Genomic DNA, 15,449 nt, shown 5'->3' on the forward strand with positions numbered 1-15,449 from the left:
CCTCCAAGACGATCCGCTAGCCAAATCTTGGGATCGATTTATATGGAGGCTATATTTGGACCGATATGGACCAATTTTTGCATAGTGGTTACACGCCATATATTGACATCACATACCTAATTTCAACCGGATCGGATAAAATTTGTTCCTTCCAAAGGCTGCGCAATCCAAATCTGAGGATCGGTATATATGGGAGCTATATATAATTATGTAGCGATATGAACCTTAGGCATTTTTGCACAGTTACTAAAGGTCATATACTTACTCTGTGTATCAAATTTCAACCGGTTCGTGTAAAATTTGTTCCTCCCAGAGGCTCAGCAATCCAAATCTGGGGGTCGATTTATATGGGAGCTATACCTAAACGTCCGATATGACCCATTTGCAATACCATCCCACCTAAATCAATAGCAACTACTTTTACCAAGTTTCAAGTCGATAACATATTTTGTTCGGATGTTAAAATGATTTCTACAGACGGACGGGCATCGCTAGATCGACACAGAATTTCACCACGACCCAGAATGTATATACTTTTTGGGGTCTGTGAACAATATTTCGATGTGTTATACGAGGGCAGTTCGGAAACTTCTTAGCCTAGCACAAAAAATAGAAAAAAGTATAAATAGAAAAAAGGTATAAAGAAAAAAGTTAAGGTATAAATAGAAAAAAGTTAAGTGTTTTGGAAACTTCGATCTCTGTTATGAACACATGTTACAGTTTGTTTCGATCTGGCAACTCCTTCATATAGAAACAGGTTCAAAAAGTCCCATCCGCAATTTTTTTACAATGGAAAAATTAGAAATGCCTGCTGTCATTAAATATTTACGTAAAAAAGGTTTATCGGGACAAGAAATTCATAATGATATGGTGAATGTGTTAGGTGAAAGTGCTCCTTCATAAGCAACAGTAATAAATTGGGTTGCTGAATTGAAGATGAACCACATAGTGGACGTCCAAAAACAGCAACAACAACAGAAATTGTAGCCAAAGTGCATGATATGGTATTAAATGATCGACGAATAAAAGTGCGTGAAATTGCTAATATCATGGGCATCTCAAATGATCGAGTCCGTTTAATTTTGCATGAAGAACTACTGATGAAAAAGCTTTCTGCAAGATGGGTGCCGCATTTGTTAACAGTCGATCCAAAACGCATAAGAATGAACATTTCTCAAGCTTGTTTGGATCGTTTTAAGCGAAATAAAATGGATTTTAAGCATCGTTTCATAACTGTTGATGAGATATGGATCAACCACTATACTCCAGAGACAAAAGAACAATGCAAACAATGGACTGAAGCTTGAGGAAGTGCCCTAAAGAAGGCAAAAGCAATTCAATCGACTGGTAAGGTTATGGCAACGGTTTTTTGGGACTTGAAAGGTATTTTATTGATTGACTATCTGCAAAAGGTTAAAACAATAAATTCAGAGTACTATTGCAACCTTTTGGATCAATTATATGTACAAATTCGAGAAAAACTTCCTGGCTTACAACACAAAAAAATAATTTTTCATCAAGACAACGCACAAGAGTGTTTTAACGATGGCTTAAATCTAACGAATTAAAGTACGAATTGCTTGACCACCCTCCTTATTCTCCTGATTTAGCTTCCAGTGACTTTTACTTGTTCCCAAATCGAAAAAAATTCCTTGCTTACCTCAAATGAAGATGCAATTATAGTTGTAAATCACTATTTTGAAGACCTTGAGGAATACTATTTTAATCAAGGGACAGAAATGCTAGAAAAGCTTTGGCTTAAGTGTATTGAAGTTTCAGGAGATTATATTGAAAAATAAAAATATTTTTGAAAAACCAACTACTCTCTTTCATTGATAGGCTAAGAAGTTTCCGAACAGCCCTCGTAAGTGCAATGACAATATACCCCCAATCATATAATAGAGGGTATAAAAAATTGAATTAAATCGTGAACATTTTCGTGCTATAAATTTTTACAACATTTGACATGGTTTAATTCAAGAACCATGCAGCGAGGAACTTAATTCGTAGTTCACGCTAAACCGAATTTCGTGAAGGTCGTTCAAAATCAGTTGTTGTTCCGGAAACCATTGATGCAGGGCGCCAATGATATTGCAAGATTATTATGTGACCTATGGTGAAATTGAGACAACCTTAGTAATTTTTGGGACCAGAATACATTCAATATTGCATGAACATATGACTGTCAAAAAAATTTGTTACCGTTGTAAATCGCTCATTGGTCGAATGAAATTCTCCTAAAATATGATCGCAGTGCTTTGGAATATGTCTATAACATCGTGACAGGATATGAATCGTGGATTTACGAGTATGAGCCCGAAAGTCAATTCTCAGCGGTACACAACCATTTGCTTTCCAATTGCCTTTGAAGAAACCAGGAAAACCAACCACCGAAGACAGATACCTCTTCACTACGACAACGTGAACTCTCGAGCACTTAAATTATCGATTTGATGGGTCATCTATCATTTAGTCCTGACTTGGCAACGAGTGACTTCCATTTATTCCCGTACGTAAAAAAAATAGAATGATAAGTCAACGTTTTTCGCGGTTGATGCGTTCAGAATGCATGGTTTAGGGATACCTCAATCAGAGTGGCAAAACTGCTTCAACAATTGATTCACGCGCATGCAAAATCGTAATATTAAAATAAACAAGTATATACGGCCGTAAGTTCGGCCAGGCCGAATCTTATGTACCCTCCACCATGGATTGCGTAGGAACTTCTACTAAAGGCTGTCATCCACAATCGAATTACTTGGGTTGCGATAACACTTGCCGATGGCAAGGTATCGTAAAACTTTTTAACACTGTCTTCTAAATTGTAAGTTAGCCCATACCGGGTATATATTAAACAAAAAAAGGCCGATTAAATACGTATATAATCTAGTTTGACAAAATTTTCTATAGAAATAAAATTTTGACAAAATTTTCTATAGAAATAAAACCTTGACAAAATTTTCTATAGAAATAAAATTTTGACAAAATTTTCTATAGAAATAAAAATTTGACAAAATTTTCTATAGAAATAAAAACTTGACAAAATTTTCTATAGAAATAAAATGTTGACAAAATTTTCTATGGAAGTAAAATGTTGACAAAAATTTCTATAGAAATAAAATGTTGACAAAATATGGTATAGAAATAAAATTTTGACAAAATTTTGTATAGAAATAAAATTTTGACAAAATTTTCTACAGAAATAAATTTTTTACAAAATTTTCTATAGAAATAAAATTTTGACAAACATTTCTATAGAAATAAACTTTTGACAAAACTTTCTATAGAAATTAAATTTTAACAAAACTTTCTATAGTAATAAAATTTGACAAAATTTTCTATGGAAATAAAGTTTAGGTAGATTACAAAATTTTCTATAGAAATAAAATTTTGACAAAATTTTCTATGGAAATAAAATTTTGACAAACATTTGTATAGAAATAAACTTTTGACAAAACTTTCTATAGAAATGAAATTTTGACAAAACTTTCTATAGTAATAAAATTTGACAAAATTTTCTATGGAAATAAAGTTTTGGTAGATTATTTTTGGCGATATGGACCGATTTTTGTGTAATAAGTCATCGGCTATATATAACTAAAGACCGATATGGACCAATTTTTACATGGCTGTTAGAGGCCATATATTGACAAAATGTATCAAATTTCAACCGTATCGGATGACTTTTGCTCCTCCAAGAGGTTCCGGACGTCAAATCTGGGGACGGTTTATATGGGAACTATATATAATTATGGACCGATATGGACCAATTTTTGCATGGTTGTTAGAGACCATATACTAACACCATGTACCAAATTTCAACTGGATCGGATGAATTTTGCTCTTCCAAGAGGCTCCGGCGTTCAAATCTGGGGATCGGTTTATATGGGGGCTATATATAATTATGGACCGATATGGACCAATTTTTGCATGGTTGTTAAAAACCGTATACTAAGACCACGTACTAAATTTCAACCGGATCGGATGAATTTTGCTCCTCCAAGAGGCTCCGGTGGTCAAATCTGGGGATAGGTTTATATGGGAGCTATATATAATTATGGACCGATATGGACCAATTTTTGCATGGTTGTTAAAAACCGTATACTAAGACCACGTACTAAATTTCAACCGGATCGGATGAATTTTGCTCCTCCAAGAGGCTCCGGTGGTCAAATCTGGGGATAGGTTTATATGGGAGCTATATATAATTATGGACCGATATGGACCAATTTTTGCATGGTTGTTAGAGGCCGTATACTAACATCAGGTACCAAATTTCAACCGGATCGGATGAATTTTGCCCCTCCAAAAGTCTCCGGAGGTCAAATCTGGGGATCGGTTTATATGGGGGCTATATATAATTATGGACCGATATGGACCAATTTTTGCATGGTTGTTAGAGACCATATACTAACATCAGGTACCAAATATCAATCGGATCGGATGAATTTTGCCCCTCCAAGAGGCTCCGGAGGTCAAATCTGGGGATCGGTTTATATGGGGGCTATATATAATTATGGACCGATATGGACCAATTTTTGCATGGTTGTTAGAGACCGTATACTAAGACCACGTACCAAATTTAAACCGGATCGGATGAATTTTGCTGCTCCGGGAGGCTCCCCAAGCCAAATTTGGGGATCGGTTTATATGGGGGCTATACGTAAACGTGGTCCGATATGGCCCATTTTCAATACCATCCGACCTACATCAATAACAACTACTTGTGCCAAGTTTCAAGTCGATAGCTTGTTTCGTTCGGAAGTTAGCGTGATTTCCACAGACGGACGGACAGCCGGACAGACGGACGGACGGACAGACGGACAGACGGACAGACGGACGGACGGACGGACGGACGGACATGCTTAGATCGACTCAGAATTTCACCACGACCCAGAATATATATACTTTATGGGGTCTTAGAGCAATATTTCGATGTGTTACAAACGGAATGACAAAGTTAATATACCCCCATCCTATGGTGGAGGGTATAAAAACAAGTATATACGGCCGTAAGTTCGGTCAGGCCGAAGCTTATGTACCCTCCACCATGGATTGCGTAGAAAGTTCTACTGAAGACTGTCATCCACAATCGAATTACTTGGGTTGCGGTAACACTTGCCGATGGCAAGGTATCTTAAAACTTCCTAACACCGTAATATATACCACATAGTCCATACATGGTATATAATAAACAAAAAAGGCCGACTAAATACGTATATAATTAAGTTTAAAGTTTCTATAGAAATAAAATTTTGACAACATTTTCTATAGAAGTAAAATTTGGAAAAAATTTCTATAGAAATAAAATTTGGAAAAAATGTTCAATAGAAATAAAATTTGGAAAAAATTTTCTATAGAAATAACATTTTGACAATGTTTTCTATAAACATAAAATTTTGGTACATTATTTTTGGCTCGATGGCAACCATGATTATGAACCGATATGGACCAATTTTTTGTGTGATTGGGGATCGCCTATATATAACTATAGACCGATATGGACCAATTTTGGCATGGTTATTAGCGGCCTTATACTAACACCACGTTGCAAATTTCAACCGGATCGGATGAATTTTGCTCTTCCAAGAGGCTCCGGAGGACAAATCTGGGGATCGCTTTATATGGGGGCTATATATAATTATGGACCGATATGGACCAATTCTTGCATGGTTGTTAGAGACCATACTAACACCACGTACCAAATTTCAACCGGATCGGATGAATTTTGCTCCTCCAAGAGGCTCCGGAGGACAAATCTGGGGATCGATTTATATGGGGGCTATATATAATTATGGACCGATATGGACCAATTCTTGCATGGTTATTAGAGACCATATACTAACACCATGTACAAAATTTCAACCGGATCGGATGAATTTTGCTCCTCTAAGAGGCTCCGGAGGTCAAATCTGGGAATCGGCTTATATGGGGGCTATATATAATTATGGACCGAAATGGACCAATTTTGGCATGGTTGTTAGAGACAATATACTACCACCACGTACCAAATTTCAATTATATGGGGGCTATATATAATTATGGGCCGATGTGGGCCAATTTTTGCATGGTTGTTAGAGACCATATACTAACACCACGTACCAAATTTCAACTGGATCGGATGAATTTTGCTCCTCTAAGAGGCTTCGGAGGTCAAATCTGAGGATCGGCTTATATAGAGGCTATATATAATTATGGACCGATATGGACCAGTTTTGGCGTGGTGTTAGAGACAATATACTAACACCACGGACCAAATTTCAATCGGATCGGATGACTTTTGCTCCTCTAAGAGGCTCCGGAGGTCAAATCTGGGCATCGGTTTATATGGAGGCTATATATAATTATGGGCCGATGTGGACCAATTTTTGTATGGTCATTAGAGAACATATACCAACACCGTGTACCAAATTTCGGCCGGATCGGATGAAATTTGGTTCTCTTAGAGGCTCCGCAAGCCAAATCGGGGGATCGGTTTATATGGGGGCTATATGTAATTATGGACCGATATGGACCAATTTTTGCATGGTTGTTAGAGACCATATACTAACACCATGTACCAAAATTTCAGCAGGATCGGATGAAATTTGCTTCTCTTAGAGCAATCGCAAGCCAAATTTGGGGGTTCGTTTATATGGGGGCTATACGTAAAAGTGAACCGTTATGGACCAATTTTTGCATGGTTGTTAGAGACCATATACTAACATCATTTACCAAATTTCAGCCGGATCGGATGAAATTTACTTCTCTTAGAGCAATCGCAAGCCAAATTTGGAGGTCCGTTTATCTGGGGGCTATACGTAAAAGCGGACCGATATGGCCCATTTGCAATACCATCCGACCTACATCACTAACAACTACTTGTGTCAAGTTTAAAGATGATAGCTTGTTTCGTTCGGAAGTTAGCGTGATTTCAACAGACGGACATGCTCAGATCGACTCAGAATTTCACCACGACCCAGAATATATATACTTTATGGGGAGAGCAATATTTCGATGTGTTACAAACCGAATGACAAAGTTAATATACCCCCATCCTATGGTGGAGGGTATAAAAAAAAACAATAAAAAGAAATATTGAATGCAACTCTCGCATGAAATGGCAAAGGTGGTCCTGCGACAAAATGTTGATACCTTTTCCTATTTCTTCTTGATACTTTCGGCAAAAAATTTGTACTTTTGCTAATTATAAGTGGAGTAGACTTAATTTTTTTTTGTGTATTCTCGATAAAAAGGCATAATCTTTTCCCATACCAAATATAAACCCACTAAATGTGTATATGAATTTTTGTTGGAAATCCTTGTGTATGGAAAAGTAAAATTACTTTAATAACCATTTTCTGCTTTAGCATATGGTCAACCATAGTGGGAGTTAATTGTAAATGGCTTCAAAATGGTTACTAAAAGCATTGTAGTTTTTTGTAGTACATACTTCCATGAATGCCAAATAACACGAATTGCTATCTCTTTTTGGTCATTTGTATTAATTCTTGTATAAGAAGGACATGGTCACTACCAAAAAAAAAAAAGTCAGAAAAATTCCAACTATCGAAACAAAGAGTATTTTGCTCTTCATTCCTAATAAAATGAGTTTCGCAAAATTTCTCACAAACACACACCCAAATGTAGCAGAAACAAATAGAATTTGTTGTGAGTGCAAAGTATGCGTATGCGTTTTGTGAGTGTAGTGGAAAATATTCTTTGTCTAGTTACTGGAACCTGTTATTACTATCATTCTGTTGAAATTCTCTGAATGGTTGCAATTTAGGGCATCAACAAATTGTTCATTGTGATGCTTGTCATTTTTTAATTAAAACGCTCTAGAAATGGATAACAACACCGTGAGTACTATGAAAGTAAATAGCAACTGAGTGTGTTGTCGCTTTTCTGTGGCCAATGAAATGAAACGAGGTCCTTGCAATACTCTTAAAGTGTCACCATGTTTATTTGAATGCATATATGCAGCTGTGTTATTAAGAGTTATTGAATCGAAAATCGAAGTTTTCAAATTGCTTTTTTACGTGGTGAGGGCTTTCCTATGGCGTCACAGTCAAATTGCAATTGAAACACTCCGTGGAACGGGGTATTATAAGTTAGTGCAAATGTTTGCAATTCCCCCCCAAAAAAAAAAACAAAACATTTCTCTCTATTTAAGAGGAGCTCCAATTTTTTATAAAAATAAAATTTTGAAAAAAATTCTGTAGAAATTTTTGGTCCATTTTAGAAAATTTTGAATATTTTTAGAAAATTACAAAGTATTACAAATGCTGGCATCACGCCGATATCACAAAAATAAGTAAATATTTTTCGACAAATTCAGGTAAATTTATTAGACATAATTAATTTTTTTTTCACTTGTTAAAGAAAATTTTGTAGTTTGAAGGAAAACATTGGAATTCAAAATTGCAAGAATATCTTTGACATAGGAAGTTCATGATAGACGCATTTGTTGTCTAATGTACAAATTTAAAGAAATAATTAACTATTTTTTGAGAAATGCGAATTTAGTAAATCTTTATGCCTAATTTAAAAAGGATTAATTGAAAAAAAAGCCTTCACCATTTAAACGCAAATCGCTCGAACAAGTATTGATCTGTTTAGTACCTTCATACTGACAATCGGTTTTCTTGCTGAACCAATGTTATGTATATTATACTTAATTTATTAAAAGATTGTGGGCTAGTATAGGTTAAAGGTTAGATTTAAGCCAATATTTCCTGAAATGTACTAAATTCTATCAACATGTTGTCCTTAAGGGCGTTAGATGATTAGGAAAATGAAAAAATAAATAAAAATTTGAAAAAAAAAATTTCTAAAGAAATAAAATTTTGACAAAATTATCTATAGAAACACAATTTTGACAAAATTTTCTATAGAAATAAAATTTTGACAAACATTTCTATAGAAACAAATTTTTAACAAAATTTTTCTATCGAAATAAAATTTTAACAAAATTTCCTATAGAAATAAAATTTTGACAAAATTTTCTATAGACATAAAATTTTGACAAAATTTTCTATAGAAATAAATTTTAAATAAAATTTTCTGTAGAAATAAAATTTTGACAGAATTTTTTATAGAAGTACAATTTTGCCAAAATTTTCTATAGAAACACAATTTTGATAAAATTTTCCATAGAAATAAAATTTTTACAGAATTTTCTATAGAAATAAAATTTTGACAAAATTTTCTATAGAAATAAAATTTTGACAAAATTTTTTTATAGAAATAAAATTTTGACAACATTTTCTATAGAAATAACATTTTGACATTTTCTATAGAAAAAAATGTTTGGCAAAATTTTCTATAGAAATAAAATTTTGACAACATTTTCTATAGAAATAAAATTTTGATAAAATTTTCTATAGAAATAAAATTTTGACAAAATTTTCTATAGAAATAAAATTTTGACAAAATTTTTACAAAATTTTCTATAGAAATAAAATTTTACCAAAATTTTCTATAGAAATAAAATTTTGATAAAACTTTCTATAGAAATAAAATTTTGACAAAATTTTCTATAGAAATAAAATTTTGACGTAGTTTTCTATAGAAATAGATTTTCGACAAAATTTTCTATAGAAATAAAATTTTGACAAAATTTTCTATAGAAATAAAATTTTGACGAAATTTTCTGTAGAAAAAAATGTTTGCAAAATTTTTCTATGGAATTACAAGTTTTACAAAATTTTCTATAGAAATAAAATTTTGGCAGAATTTTCTATAGAAATACAACTTTGACAAAATTTTCTATAGAAATAACATTTTGACAAAATTTTCTATAGAAATAAAATTTTGACAAAATTTTCTACAGAAATAAAATTTTGACAAAATTTTCTATAGAAATACAATTTTGACAAAATTTTCTATAGAAGAAAAATGTTGACGTAATTTTCTATAGAAATAAAATTTTGACAACATTTTCTATAGAAAAAAAATGTTGACGTAATTTTCTATAGAAATAAAATTGTCGACAAATTTTTCTATAGAAATAAAATTTTGACAAAATTTTCTATAGAAATAAAATTTTGACAAATTTTTCTATAGAAATAAAATTTTCACAAAATTTCCTATAGAAATACAATTTTGACAAAATTTTCTATAGAAATAAAATTTTGACAAAATTTTCTATAGAAATAAAATTTTGACAAAATTTTCTATAGAAATAAAATTTTGACAAAATTTTCTAAAGAAATAAAATTTTGTTAAAATTTTCTATAGAAAGAAAATTTTGATAAAACTTTCTATAGAAATAAAATTTTGACAAAATTTTCTATAGAAATAAAATGTTGACAAAATTTTCTATAGAAATAAAATTTTGACAAAATTTTCTATAGAAATAAATTTTCCACAAAATTTTCTATAGAAATAAAATTTGGACAACATTTTCTATAGAAATAAAACTTTGACAAAAATGTCTAAAAAAATAAAATTTTGACAAAATTTTCTATAGAAATAAAATTTTGACAACATTTTCTATAGAAATAAAATTTTGATAAAATTTTCTATAGAAATAAAATTTTGAAAAAATTTTCTATGGAAATACAATTTTGACAAAATTTTTTATAGAAATAAAAATTTTTAAAAAATTTCTATAGAAATAAAATTTTGACAAAATTTTCTATAGAAAAAAATGTTGACAAAATTTTGTATAGAAATAAATTTTTGACAAAAAACGATTTAAAATAACCACAAAAATAGGATCAAATATTTCAAAGAAAGATTTTTTAAATTTTGTAGATTTGTGATAAAATTTCTTCAAATTTTAGTAGATACTATTTGGTTTGAGTGGCAACCGTGCCCCTGAATTGTGTCCAGTCATGTCCGTCTGTATTCGAAGTCTAGGTCGCAGTTTTAGTCCAATCGGCTTCATAGTTGTCAAGTGCGCGAGCAAAGTTCGTTGGATTTGGCCCATTTCGACTGCTGTTTACTTTCGGGCTCAATATTAATTGTCGCACGGCATCATTGGTTTCCGGAGCAACAACTTAGTTTGGACGACTTAAACGAAATTCGTCTTGGAGTTAAGAACGACCTAGGTTCAATTCACCATACCATCGATAAATATTGGAGCCTCATATCATAAAAGGGGGGGGGGGGGGGTAAAATAGGTTTGTCTGTCCGTATTTAACGAACTGAAATACCATATTAAAAGATCTAGTCATGTCGCTTTCGCTATCATGCTGCAGCCTTTAGAAATGAAGTTTTAGCTTAGATTCGTATTTGATTTGAAGACAGGTGTGTCAGACCAAGAGAAGAAGGATCATAGTAGGTCAGGAGTTTTGATCCTTTGTAGATATATCGAATTGTGCCCATCAGCTGATTTGTATTGCATCCAACTTCAGGTTGCTTTCACTGCTTAACCGCTCGTCTGACTGCTGACCGATTTATTCTTTATTTTATTTACAAACTTACAAAAGCTTTGTGGTCTATTACATTCAAGCTTGACTACTTTAAATTTGACTGGAAAATCATAAGTGAATATCGTTAGAGTCCTCCTGCGCGTTAAATATCAATAAATCGTTAGTTTCTCTTTTGCCATGGCCCATTACCGTTATACTGGCAGTTTTACATCGCGTCCAAAATGCGGTAAAAACGTTAACAACACCAGTACTGATTCGAAAAGTGAAGGCTATATTTGATTAAAATTTACGCCGCAATGGTAGAAAATTAGCTTGTGAGTTGAAAATAACGCGTGATGCATCCGTTCACGCATATTGAGAACAAGTCTGGACTGAAACCATTGAAATTCCAAAAAGTGCCATAGTTCACCGATACAGAACGAAGTTAGATTGGAAAAGCCAATGAGTTGCTTCGCGAAATTGTTTTTTTTTTGTCTCCAATGAGAAGCCATTTAAAATTAAGCATACACAAGGTCGTGGGTTTGATTGCTGCTTCGACCGCACACCGAAAAAGTTTCCCACCTCAGTAATGCTAGTGACATTTCTGAGTGCTTCAAAGCACCTTTAAGTGGTTTCACCGCAATGTGGAACGCCGTTCGGACTCGGCTATAAAAAGGAGGTCCCTTGCCATTGAGCCTAACATGAAATCGGACAGCACTCAGTGATAAGAGAGAAGTTCACCACTGTGGTGAACTGAATAGTCTAAGTGAGCCTGATACATCGGGCTGCCACCTAACCTATCCCTGGGTACCCCATATTATACGATAGTTTGAACAGTGATTTTGCTGCATACTTTTAGGTGCTTCACTATTATTGTAACTATAGTTGTTGGGACATACTTTCTGTATTAGGCCATTCAATAAGGGAAATATTTAAATGTGACTGCATTTAAAACAAAATCCACAAATTAATGGAAATACATTTTCCTTAATACGTTTCAATCGTAATAACCATATTGAACACACAAATTTTTGTTCTCCTCAATATATATTAGTTTGAACAGAGCTTTTAGTGCATACTTTTAGTTGGAGCACTATTATTGTAATTATAGTCGGTAAGAAATATTTCTTGCAGCAGGTAGCAAATCTTCTTCAAATTCAGTGCCAGTCTTTTATAGAAAAAATAATTATCAAATGTATTGGTAACAGGTTGGCTGGCAAGTCCCCGGTCTAACAAAGAAAAACACAATTTTTTGTCAAAATTCGTTTTTATTATTCAACATAGTTCCCTTCAAGAGCGATACAACGATTATAACGACCTTCCAATTTTTTGATACCATTTTGGTAGTACTCCTTCGGTTTTGCCTCAAAAAATAGGCCTCAGTTTCGGCAATCACCTCTTCATTGCAGCCAAATTTTTTCCCTGCGAACATCCTTTTGAGGTCTGAGAACAAGAAAAAGTTGCTGGGGGCCAGATCTGGAGAATACGGTGGGTGCGGAAGCAGTTCGAAGCCCAATTCATTAATTTTTGCCATCGTTCTGAATGACTTGTGGCACGGTGCGTTGTCTTGGCGGGCACTTTTTTCTTCTTCGTATGGGGCCGTTTTGCCGCGATTTCGAACTTCAAACGCTCCAATAACGCCATATAATAGTCACTGTTGATGGGTTTTCCCCCTTCTCAAGATAATCGATAAAAATTATTCCATGCGCATCCCAAAAAACAGAGGCCATTACTTTGCCAGCGGACTTTTGAGTCTTTCCACGCTTCGGAGACGCTTCACCGGTCGCTGTCCAGGCAGCCGACTGTCGATTGGACTCAGGAGTGTAGTGATGGAGCCATGTTTCATCCATTGTCACATATCGATGGAAAAACTCGGGTGTATTACGAGTTAACAGCTGCAAACACCGCTCAGAATCATCAACACGTTGTTGTTTTTGGTCAAATTTGAGCTCGCGCGGCACCCATTTTGCACAGAGCTTCCGCATATCCAAATATTGATGAATGATATGACCAACACGTTCCTTTGATATCTTTAAGGCCTCTGCCATCTCGATCAACTTCATTTTACGGTCATTCAAAATCATTTTGTGGATTTTTTTGATGTTTTCGTCGGTAACCACCTCTTTCGGGCGTCCACTGCGTTCACCGTCCTCCGTGCTCATTTCACCACGCTTGAATTTTGCATACCAATCAATTATTGTTGGTTTCCCTGGGGCAGAGTCCGGGAACTCATTATCAAGCCAAGTTTTAGCTTCCGCCGTATTTTTTCCCTTCAGAAAACAGTATTTTATCAAAACACGAAATCGCTTTTTTCCATTTTTTTCACAATAACAAAAGTTGCTTCAAAGTTGCTTACAGACGTCAAATTTTGACACGAATCATTTGAAGGTTGGTACTATATAAAAATAATATGCATTTAATACTAGCGACGCCATCTATGTGTCAGACCAGGGACTTATCAGCCAACCTGTTATACTAATTGAGTAGGGGTTGATTCAGGGTAAATCAAATCAAATTTAAATAATATCTACAAATTAGTTGGAAATTGCAAAGTATTAATTTACGGCCATTATCACTATTTAAGCCATGAACAACTCATCTTTGTAAACATGTGTGTTTGAACAAAGCTTTTGTAGCATACTCTTAGTTGCTGCTCTACTAATGTAACTGTGGTTGTTATTGCATAATTTCTGTAGTGAGTCAACTAGTTTTAAAATCACACTCAAAACGTGATTTTTTCAAATTTAAAGCTAGTCAAAAATCATATGTATTTAATTCTAGTAGCTTTATCCACATGTCAAGTTGGTTATTTCTCCATTGACCTTTTATATTAATACTAGGTCAATTAGGTAAAACTTGATATAAATATTTGTACAAAATATCTATTATCATTTGAGCAATAATTTTCATCTATTGTGGTATAATTTTTGAATGGGGTTGCTTCAGAGTATCATATAATTGGCTATAAGTGTCTTAAGCTCTTTTTCCATATTGTTCATTAATATAAATGATGAAATGAGCAATTAATTGGCATTTAAAATAAAATTCACAAGTGATTTTGAAATTTCAAAATATTTCTTTACAACCATAAACTGTTTTACTTATTACACTACACTATCGTTAAATATATAAATTCATCTCTTTGTTTCTTAATTATATGATTGTTTGAATAAAACTTTTTGTTGCATACTTTTAGTTGCTGCACTATTATTATAACTGTTATTGTTATTGCAACACATTTTGTGTATGGTATTTACCTTGCTATTATTATGAAACTGTATACATTTGGCATAGAATTTAATTTCACATTTCTTGTGTTAACCATTACGAGAATTCCCCCCTTGGTTGTGGGTGAGTTTACTAGTGAGATTGTCTGTTTGTATGTTGGAGAATGCGTAATTACATTTAATTGATGATTGCAGTCCTTTTGTATTGTTATATAATTATTATTTCCTTTAGTTATGGGTAAACATTGATTACAAACGAATATCTAATTTCAGAGTGCATTGCTAAAGGCTGTCGAATAACTATGAAGGCTATATCATGAGGGTGGAACGTAAGGGCCTTATAGATGGTTTACAATTTTTCATTAATTTTTATACCCTCCACCATAGGATGGGGGGTATATTAACTTTGTCATTCCGTTTGTAACACATCGAAATATTGCTCTAAGACCCCATAAAGTATATATATTCTGGGTCGTGGTGAAATTCTGAGTCGATCTGAGCATGTCCGTCCGTCCGTCCGTCTGTTGAAATCACGCTAACTTCCGAACGAAACATGCCATCGACTTGAAACTTGGCACAAGTAGTTGTTATTGATGTAGGTCGGATGGTATTGTAAATGGGCCATATCGGTCCACTTTTACGTATAGCCCCCATATAAACTGACCCCCAAATTTGGGTTGCGAGGCCTCTAAGAGAAGCAAATTTCATACGATCAGGCTAAAATTTGGTACATGGTGTGAGTATATGGTCTCTAACAACCATGCAAAAATTGGCCCACATCGGTCCATAATTATATATAGCCCCTATATAAACCGATCCCCCAAATTTGGGTTGCAGAGCCTCTAAGAGAAACAATTTTCAACCGATCCGGCTGAAATTTGGT

This window comes from Haematobia irritans, chromosome 5, assembly GCF_050003625.1.
Source record: "Haematobia irritans isolate KBUSLIRL chromosome 5, ASM5000362v1, whole genome shotgun sequence".
In the NCBI taxonomy this organism is placed as follows: domain Eukaryota; kingdom Metazoa; phylum Arthropoda; class Insecta; order Diptera; family Muscidae; genus Haematobia; species Haematobia irritans.